The sequence below is a fragment of the Triticum urartu genome, chromosome 3A, assembly GCF_056163025.1.
Source record: "Triticum urartu cultivar PI428250 chromosome 3A, HENAU_Tu73, whole genome shotgun sequence".
NCBI classification, from domain to species: Eukaryota; Viridiplantae; Streptophyta; class Magnoliopsida; order Poales; family Poaceae; genus Triticum; species Triticum urartu.
Genome location: NC_141875.1, coordinates 369,923,691 through 369,934,328, shown reverse-complemented (window position 1 = coordinate 369,934,328; position 10,638 = coordinate 369,923,691).

Here is a 10,638-nt window from a genome sequence, read left to right as displayed (position 1 = left end):
GTAGTAGTAGCAGCAGCAGTAGTAGCAGTAGTAGTAGTAGTAGTAGCAGTAGTCGTAGCAGTAGTGGTAGTAGTAGTAGTAGTAGCAGCAGGAGTAGCAGTAGCAGTAGTAGCAGTAGCAGGAGCAGCAATAGCAGTAGCAGCAGCAGCAGCAGGAGGAGCAGCAGTAGGAGCAGGAGTAGCAGGAGTAGGAAGAGTAGTAGTAGTAGTAGTAGTAGTAGTAGTAGTAGTAGTAGTAGGAGTAGGAGTAGCAGTAGCAGTAGCAGTAGTAGTATGAGTAGGAGTAGTAGTAGGAGTAGCAGGAGCAGTAGCAGTAGTAGTAGGAGGAGTAGCAGGAGCAGTAGCAGTAGTAGTAGGAGTAGTAGTAGTAGCAGCAGCAGGAGCAGCAGCAGCAGCAGTAGCAGCAGCAGCAGCAGTAGCAGCAGCAGTAGTAGTAGTAGTAGTAGCAGCAGAAGCAGCAGCAGCAGAAGCAGCAGTAGCAGCAGCAGCAGCAGTAGTAGTAGTAGTAGTAGTAGTAGTAGCCGCAGAAGCAGCAGCAGCAGCAGTAGGAGTAGCAGTAGCAGTAGCAGTAGCAGTAGCAGTAGCAGCAGCAGCATAGTAGTAGTAGTAGTAGCAGTAAAAGTAGTAGCAGCAGCAGAGTAGTAGTAGTAGTAGTAGTAGTAGTAGTAGTAGTAGTAGTAGTAGTAGTAGTAGTAGTAGTAGTAGTAGTAGTAGTAGTAGTAGTAGTAGTAGTAGTAGTAGCAGCAGTAGCAGCAGTAGCAGCAGGAGCAGCAGTAGCAGTAGTAGCAGTAGGAGGAGTAGTAGCAGCAGCAGCAGCAGCAGCAGTAGTAGTAGTAGTAGTAGTAGTAGTAGTAGTAGTAGTAGTAGTAGGAGTAGGAGTAGCAGTAGTAGTAGCAGTAGCAGTAACAGTAGGAGTAGTAGTAGGAGTAGCAGTAACAGTTGGAGTAGTAGTAGTAGTAGCAGTAGGAGTAGGAGTAGCAGTAGTAGTAGCAGTAGCAGTAACAGTAGGAGTAGTAGTAGGAGTAGCAGTAGCAGTAGGAGTAGCAGTAGCAGTAGGAGTAGCAGTAGCAGTAGCAGTAGCAGTAGCAGTAGCAACAGCAGCAGAGTAGTAGTAGTAGTAGCAGTAGTAGTAGCAGCAGCAGTAGCAGAAGCAGTAGCAGCAGTAGTAGTAGTACCAGCACCAGCAGCAGTAGGAGTAGCAGTAGCAGTAGCAGTAGCAGTAGCAATAGCAGTAGCAGTAGCAGCAGCAGCAGAGTAGTAGTAGGAGTAGCAGTAGTAGTAGAAGTAGCAGCAGCAGCAGAGTAGTAGTAGTAGTAGTAGTAGTAGTAGTAGTAGTAGTAGTAGTAGTAGTAGTAGTAGTAGTAGTAGTAGTAGTAGGAGGAGGAGGAGGAGGAGGAGGAGGAGGAGTAGTAGTAGTAGTAGGAGTAGTAGTAGTAGTAGTAGTAGTAGTAGCAGTAGCAGCAGTAGCAGCAGTAGCAGTAGCAGTAGCAGTAGCAGTATCAGTGGTAGGAGTAGTAGTAGTAGTAGAAGTAGAAGTGGTAGTAGTCGTAGTAGTGGTAGTAGTCGTAGTAGTGGTAGTAGTCGTAGTAGTAGTAGTAGTCGTAGTAGTAGTAGTAGTAGTAGGAGTAGTAGTAGTAGTAGTAGTAGTAGTAGTAGTAGCAGCAGCAGTAGTAGCAGTAGTAGTAGTAGTAGTAGCAGTAGTCGTAGCAGTAGTGGTAGTAGTAGTAGTAGTAGCAGCAGGAGTAGCAGTAGCAGTAGTAGCAGTAGCAGGAGCAGCAATAGCAGTAGCAGCAGCAGCAGCAGGAGGAGCAGCAGTAGGAGCAGGAGTAGCAGGAGTAGGAAGAGTAGTAGTAGTAGTAGTAGTAGTAGTAGTAGTAGTAGTAGTAGTAGTAGTAGTAGTAGTAGTAGTAGTAGTAGTAGTAGTAGTAGTAGTAGTAGTAGTAGTGGCTAGGGTGTGGGCTCCCTGGTCTTAATTCTTTCGTTAGTATTTTTTATTATTTCCAACAATAATCTCCGTGGAGTTTAGTAGCAGTCGTGGCTAGGGTGTGGGCTCCCTGGTCTTGATTCTTTCGCCAGTATTTTTTATTATTTCCAACAATAATCTTCATGGAGTTTCAGGTCATTCCGAGAACTTTTATTTCTACGCAGAAATAACACCATGGCAATTCTACTGAAAACAGTATGAGTCTGGGTTAATTTCATTCAAATCATGCAAGTTAGAGTCCATAACAAGGGCAGAAGTGTTTGGAAAAATAGATACGACGGAGACGTATCAACTCCCCCAAGCTTAAACCTTTGCTTGTCCTCAAGCAATTCAGTTGACAAACTGAATGTGATAAAGAAAAACTTTTACAAACTCTGTTTGCTCTTGTTGTTGTAAATATGTAAAACTAGCATTCATGTTTTCAGCAAAGATTATGAACTTACCATATTTACAATAACATTTAGGTCTCATGTTTACTCATATCAATGGCATAATCAACTAGCGAGCAATAATAATAAATCTCGGATGACAACACTTTGTCAAAACAATCATGATATGATATAACAAGATGGTATCTCGCTAGCCCTTTCTGAGATCGCCAAACATAAATGCAGAGCACCTTTAAAGATAAAGGACTGACTAGACATTGTAATTCATGGTGAAAGAGATCCAGTCAAGTCATACTCAATGTAAACTAACAGTAATGAATGCAAATGACAGCGGTGCTCTCCAACTGGTGCCTTTTAATAAGAGGATGATGACTCAACATAAAAGTAAATAGATAGGCCCTTCGCAGAGCGAAGCAGGGATTCGTAGAGGTGCCAGAGCTTGGTTTTGAAATAGATATGAATAATATTTTGAGCGGCATACTTTCATTGTCAACATAACAACCGAGAGATGGCGATATCTTCCATGCCACACACATTATAGGCAGTCCCAAACAGAATCTTAAAGTTTATACTCCCGTTCCGCCAACAAGCATCAATCCATGGCTTGCTCGAAACAACGAGTGCCTCCAACTAACAACAGTCCCAGGGGAGTTTTGTTTGCAATTATTTTGATTTGATTTGCATAAAGCATGGGACTGGGCATCCCGGTGACCAGCCATTTTCTCGTGAATGAGGAGCGGTGTCCACTCTCTTGAGAATAACCCGCCTAACATGGAAGATACGGACAGCCCTAGTTGATACATGAGCTATTCAAGCATACAAAACAGAATGTTTATTTGAAGGTTTAGAGTTTGGCACATACAAATTTACTTGGAACGGCAGGTAGATACCGTATATAGGTAGGTATGGTGGACTCATATGGAATAACTTTGGGGTTTATGGGATTGGATGCACAAGCAGTATTCCCACTTAGTACAGGTGAAGGCTAGAAAAAGACTAGGAAGCGACCAGCTAGAGAGCGACAACAGTCATGAACATGCATTAAAATTAATCAACACCGAATGCAAGCATGAGTAGGATATAATGCACCATGAACATAAATATCGTAGAGGCTATGTTGATTTTGTTTCAACTACATGCGTGAACATGTGCCAAGTCAAGCCACTCGAATCGTTCAAAAGAGGATACCACCCTATCATACCACATCACAACCATTTTAATAGCATGTTGGCATGCAAGGTAAACCATTATAAGATCCTAGCTAATTAAGCATGGCATAAGCAACTATAATCTCTAATTGTCATTGCAAACATGTTTATTCATAATAGGCTGAATCAGGAACGATGAACTAATCATATTTACAAAAACAAGAGAGGTCAAGTTCATACCAGCTTCTCCCATCTCAATCAGTCCATCATATATCGTCATAATTGCCTTTCACTTGCACAACCAAATAGTGTGGACAATAATTATTGTGCACGTGCATTGGACTAAGCTGGAATCTACAAGCATTCAATTCAAGAGAAAAGACAAGGTAATATGGGCTCTTTGTCAGATCAACAATAATGCATATAGGAGTCACTTCAACAATATAATCATGGTCTTCTCCTATCGACCCCCAAAAAAAAGAAAATAAATAAAATTATTTACACGGGAAAGCTCCCAACAAGAAAAAGAAGAAATGGAAATCCTTTTGAGTTTTCTTTTTAGTTATTACTACTACAGCAAGAAAAATAAAATAGCTAAAAGCTACTACTAATTTTTTTGTTTTTCTTAAGGTTTATCAAACACACAAGAAGAAAGCATAAAAAATAAATAAACTAGCATGGATATTACAATGAAAAAGTATGAGCACCGACATCTAGCAATGAGTGTGTGAACATAAATGTAATGTCGGTGGGAAATACGTACTCCCCCAAGCTTAGGCTTTTGGCCTAAGTTGGTCTATTGCCATGGATGGCCTAGCGGATATCCAAAGTTGTAGTTGGGGTCGTACTGAGATGCATCAGTCATTGCATCGTGGGATGCAGCTTGGAGGCGAGCTATCTCAGCCCTCCTCTTATACTCATCTGCCTCCTCTCTGGTTATGTAATATCTCCCCTTTGCCTGAAAGTCAAAGAAGGTAGAAGCAGGGAGAGCGACATGATAGGTGCGTCGTCTGTCAAAGATTAGTCGGTACTGGAGGAACTGATCGTTCCTCTCAACAAAATGATGTCGAACCATAGCCTCATAATCCAAATAAGCAGGAGGCAACTCAATATCATCCTCACGTATGGTTATACCGAGAAAATTAGCTATACGGGTTTCATAAATTCCACCAAAAAAATCTCCATTAAATCTATTATGATGCAACCTACGTGCAACAATGCCTCCCAAATTATAAGATTTATCTCCTAACACAGCACTCCTAAGAATACTAAGGTCAGGGACACACATGTGACATGCTTCACCCTTACCATTTATACACCTACCTATGAAGAGAGCGAAATAATGTATAGAAGGAAAATGAATGCTCCCCATGGTAGCTTGTGCTATATCTCTAGATTCCCCCACCGTTATACTAGCAAGAAAATCTCTAAATTCAGATTTGCGAGGTTCACTAGAACTACCCCATTGTGGAAGTTTGCAAGTAGTGGTAAAATCCTCTAAGTCCATAGTATAAGAATTTTCATAAAGATCAAACAGGACAGTTTGAGAATTGCATGAAGATGAAAATTCGAACCTCCTCACAAAGGAACTAGTGAGATAGTGGTACTGGCGGCACTTTTCTGCCTCAAAGCTCACAAGATCAGCGTTACGCAAGCATGCATTAAATTCTTCCTTAATTCCAGCTTGATCCATGAAGTCCTCTGAAGGCCATTCACAAGGCCGCACTGGAGCGTCCCTTGGTGGCTCATCATCAGCATCACGCATTGCAAGCATGGGTCCTTGTTTCCTTGAAGAACCACCTTGGTACATTTTTCTAAGCATATTTTTTTCCTCTAAAAAATTTCTGAAATTTTTAGTAACTTCAAATGAAAGTAAACCAAACTCAACAAAATTGATAGCAACTACCCCTACAAGTGCCTAGAGCCTATATCATGCATTAGAACTACTTGGAACCATATAAATTTGACATGCAAGCACAAGAACATGGTCACCTAGGCAGCACAAATTTGCAATGAATAAAGCACTAGAACAAAAACTAATTGGACCAATGGAGGAGTCACATACCAAGGAACAATCCCCCCAAAGCAGTTTTGTGAGAGGTGCTTTGAGCAAGGAGATCGAAAATTGCAGCAAAATGAGCTAGAACTCGTGCTTGAGCTGGCTGGTGATGTTTGTGGGAGGAAGAAGGAGTGTGTGGTAGCTGGGATAAGTAGAGGGGAGCCACGTGGGCCCATGAGGCAGGGGGCGCGCCCTGGACCCTCGTGGCCAGGTGCCAGCTCCCCCTGCTGTGTTCTCAGTAACAAATATTCTCAAATATTTCAGAAAAAATCATATTAAATTGGCAGGGCATTTAGAGAACTTTTATTTTCGGGGTATTTTTATATTGCATGGATAATTTAGAAAACAGACAGAAATTACTATTTTTTCTTTATTTAATATAAATAACAGAAAGTAAAAAGAGGGTACAGAGAGTTGTGTTTTCTAAATTCATCCATCTCATGCTCATCAAAAGGAATCCACTAACAAGGTTGATCAGGTCTTGTTAACAAACTCATTCCGAATAACAAGGAACCGGAGAATTTTCTAAATACACTAGGTCACCTCAACGGGGATATGCACATCCCCAACAATAAGAATACCATATTTCTCCTTGTCAGTAGGAAGAGGAAATTCAAAACCTCCAATAGTGATTGTTGAAAATTTTCCAATAGAATTTATACTGTGGACTTGAGGTTGTTTCCTTGGAAAGTGTACCGTATGATCATTACCATTAACGTGAAAAGTGACATTGCCTTTGGTGCAATCAATAACAGCCCCTGCATTATTCAAAAAGGGTCTTCCAAGAATAATAGACATACTATCGTCCTCGGGAATATCAAGAATAACAAAGTTCGTTAAAATTGTAATGTTTGCAACCACAACAGGCACATCCTCACAAATACCGACAGGTATAGCAGTTGATTTATCAACCATTTGCAAAGATATTTCAGTAGGTGTCAACTTATTCAAATCAAGTCTATGATATAAAAGAGAGGCATAACACTAACATCGGCTCCAAGATCACATAAAGCAGTTTTAACATAGTTTCTTTTAATGGAGCATGGTATAGTTGGTACTCCGGGATCTCCAAGTTTCTTTGGTATTCCTCCCTTAAAAGTGTAATTAGCAAGCATGGTGGAAATTTCAGCTTCCAGTATCTTTCTTTTATTAGTAAAAATATCTTTCATGTACTTAGCACAAGGATTCATTTTAAGCATATCAGTCAAACGCATACGCAAAAAGATAGGTCTAATCATTTCAGCAAAGCGCTCAAAATCCTCATCATCCTTTTTCTTGGATGGCTTAGGAGGAAAAGGCATGGGTTTCTGAACTCAAGGCTCTCTTTCCTTACCGTGTTTCCTAGCAACAAAGTCTCTTTTATCATAACGTTGATTCTTTGATTGTGGGTTATCAAGATCAACAGCAGGTTCAACTTCTACATCATTATCATTGCTAGGTTGAGCATCAACATGAACATTATCATTAACATTATCACTAGTTTCCTGTTCATTAACAGATTGTGTTTCAGCATCAGAAATAGAGATATCATTGGGATTCTCAGGTGTGTCAATAACAGGTTCACTAGAAGCATGCAAAGTCCTATCATTTTTCTTTTTCTTCCTCTTAGAAGGACTAGGTGCATCAATATCATTTCTCTAAGAATCTTGCTCAATTCTCTTAGGATGGCCCTCGGGATACAAAGGTTCCTGAGTCATTTTACCACCTCTAGTCATAACTCTAACATCATTATCATTTTTCTTACTATTTAATTCATTGAGCAAATCATTCTGAGCTTTAAGTACTTGTTCTACTTGAGTGGTAACCATAGAAGCATGTTTATTAATGAGTTTAAGTTCACCTTTAACTCTAGACATATAATCACCCAAGTGTTCAATCATATAAGCATTTTGTTTCAATTGTCTACCAAAATAAGCATTGAAGTCTTCTTGCCTAACCATAAAGTTATCAAACTCATCGGAACATTGGCTAGCAAACTTAGTAGGAGGGATTTTAGCTTTATCATATCTATAGAGAGAATTTACCTTTACTACCTGTGTCGGGTTATCAAATCCATGTGTTTCTTCAATAGGTGATGGATGAAAACCATATATTTCTTCAACAGGCGGTAAATTAAGACCATGTATTTCTTCAATAGGAGGTAAATTCTTAACATCTTTAGCTTTAATACCCTTTTCTTTCATGGATTTCTTTGCCTCTTGCATATCTTCAGGACTAAGAAATAGAACACCCCTTTTCTTCGGAGTTGGTTTAGGAATAGGGCAGTTGGTTCACTTTTCATGCATCTCATTGACAATGATACTTATCAGGAGGACGTTGAGGGCAGTCAAGCGGACGATGCAGAGGTAATTATCCTTTCCTCCGGCTCAGACTCTCTGCCAACACAAAAAATCCGTCAAGCGGTCCGGAAAGTAAGCTTTTCTCATTCCCTTGCTCACTTGGATCCAACATTTATTTTGAGGAAGCAGCAGCACGAAGCTCGCCGCACAACCCGGCACAACGACCAAAAAGTTACTTTGACCGGTTTACCAGACACCCCGGTTTGAAAGTGCCGATCTGAGGCCTCACCCACTTCTGACACTTCTTACCCCAAAGCAAGCTATTTTCGACAACCTCTTAATCTGTCCAATTCAAATTATCAGTGACACCCCCTTCATCCTCTGGCGAGTCAACAGTGACCCAACTTCCTCCTCTCAAAACTGTAGCTGGGTAAGTACTTCGACCCCTTCTTTTGATGTTTTCATACTTTATATGCTATGCTTAACTTTCACATCTTATTTTGTTTTAGAGCCAAAGCCAAACCCAGCAAAAAGGCTCGGGTGAACAATCCGCCCGAAGACCAGGTAGTTCTTGAACCGAAACAAACGGCTGGACCGGAGGGTCCAAATCCAAATCCTGAAGTTATCTTTGATGAACCACCCCCTCAAGATCACAATATTGATAAACAACCAGAAGTTGACACTGTTGTACCTGATGATGAACCGGCAAACCCCATCCGGGCTGATGATAGACCTTCTAGTCCGGTGAAGGCCACTGACACCCCATCAACGCCAGAAAAGACTACTGGAGACAAAGAAGGCGACGTTATCATTACCAGTATGAGCCACAGTTCTCCAGGGCATCCTATTATATTGGCGAAACATAGTGCCAAGGAAGAGCGTGCTGCCATGGAAAAGGGCAAATGGAGCACCGACTTGTCAAGTTACGCCCATCTTAGCGCTCAAGAACTCCACTCCGATTTTCTAAACTGTCTGTACTCAAACCGTGATTATGAAGCCGGTTTGGTGAACCTGATGAAGGAATGCTATGAGGTATTTTCATCACTTTTCCTTTCTTAAATCCAAAGTACAAGCATCATCCCAAGTAGCCCCCAAGGGCTGGTTTATGATGGCAATCACAAACCGGGACTTTGTAATATCTTAATCCTTGCTTGCTGATCGTCCATATGTCATTTGATCTTTGGAAATAAACCAGTATTTTATCATTGGATTCATGTAGTTTTCATCGGTGTAGCCCCCAAGGGCCGGTTTAGCTTTGCAAGGTAAACCGGGTCTTGAATCAATGTGTCAACTTTGAACAGATGTACATTAGCCCCGAAGTGTTAAGGATAATGCTTGCATTGTACTTGAGACTTGTGAAAAATATGTTGATGATAGAGCAAATAGGAATTAGCCCCCAAGTACAAAGTGCATAACTTGTTATACGCTTGGTACTTCATAACCTGTTTTGATGATATATCTCACCTTTGTAGGCCGAGCTGAGTAAAAAGGATGCTCAAACCGTGGATCTTCAAGAGAATGTTAAATCTCAGCAAGCAGAGGCTTCCAAAGCCAAAGAAGAGCTGACCAATGCCTTAGCAGTTATGGAGAAGCTGAAAGAATCCTTTAACAAAGAGTGTGCAGACTGGGAGACGGAAAAGGCCAGTTTAACAAAAAAGGCCGAGGACGCAGGGGCAGCCCTGAAGCCGGTGGTTGAAGAACTGACCGGCTTAAAGCGGCAGCTTAACGCCATGACTTCTGCTGTGTTTGGTAAGTACCCTCTCATGCAGTTTGTCTAATTCATAAGATCTTATCAATGACAGGTTTACTCATGCTTAACCATGACAGGGACCCGCATTGCTCATATGGGCTCTGACATGCGGATGAAGCTTAAAGCAGCCTACACCTTGATAGAACAGCTGTTCTCTGGATCCCAGCGAGCTATTTGCACTGCAGCTTATAACAAGCCTCCGCCATCGCTGATAAAGGAAACTATTGAAAAGATGGCCATGCTACCTACCCGCTCAACGAATTGAAGAGAGCAGCTGTCGTGGTTCTAAGTCTGACAGTGATGTAGGGGGGTAAGTATGGAGAGGCAAGATCTTAGCTATAGAGGAGTTGTAGGAACGCAAGATTTACGAGTTCAGGCCCTTCTCGGAGGAAGTAATAGCCCTACGTCTCGGAGCCTAGAGGCGGTCGACTGGATTATGCGTGTGTGAATTACAGGCGTGCGAACCATTTACATTGAGGAGGGGGTGGCTTATATAGAGTTCGCCCGACCCCTCCGGCCCTCAGTTATGCAGGGTTTTAAATACATTAAGGTGGGGCGTTACTGGTAACACCCCTAATAAAGTGCTATGATTACCATAAAGGCTACTTAATAACTGACCATTAGCATGCTGAGCGCCTTTAGGTCACCTGACTGTCGAGTGGCTTGGTCTTGGTCGAGTGATTGCTTCTTGGTCGAGTATCTTCAAGTCTGTCAAGTGAGACACCTTCAAGTCGATTGAAAGATGATTTCTTCTGGAGATGTCCTTGGGTAGGTCAGTTTGGACAGGTCCATGACCCTACCCTAGGTACATAGCTTCATCATTAGCCCCCGAACGGATCGAGGTTTGAGTGGGACAGGGTTTGAGCATTTTTCCGACTCATTTTTCATGCCGCGAGCATACCTTGTTTTGGACCATTGAACCCAAGTGTTGACAGCGACTTCCTTTCCAGTCGCCTTGATCCATTCTTAATTCTTCGTCGAGTGAGTTTCTTTACTCGAAAGGCTCCGAGTGACGGTGCGGAGGAGATCT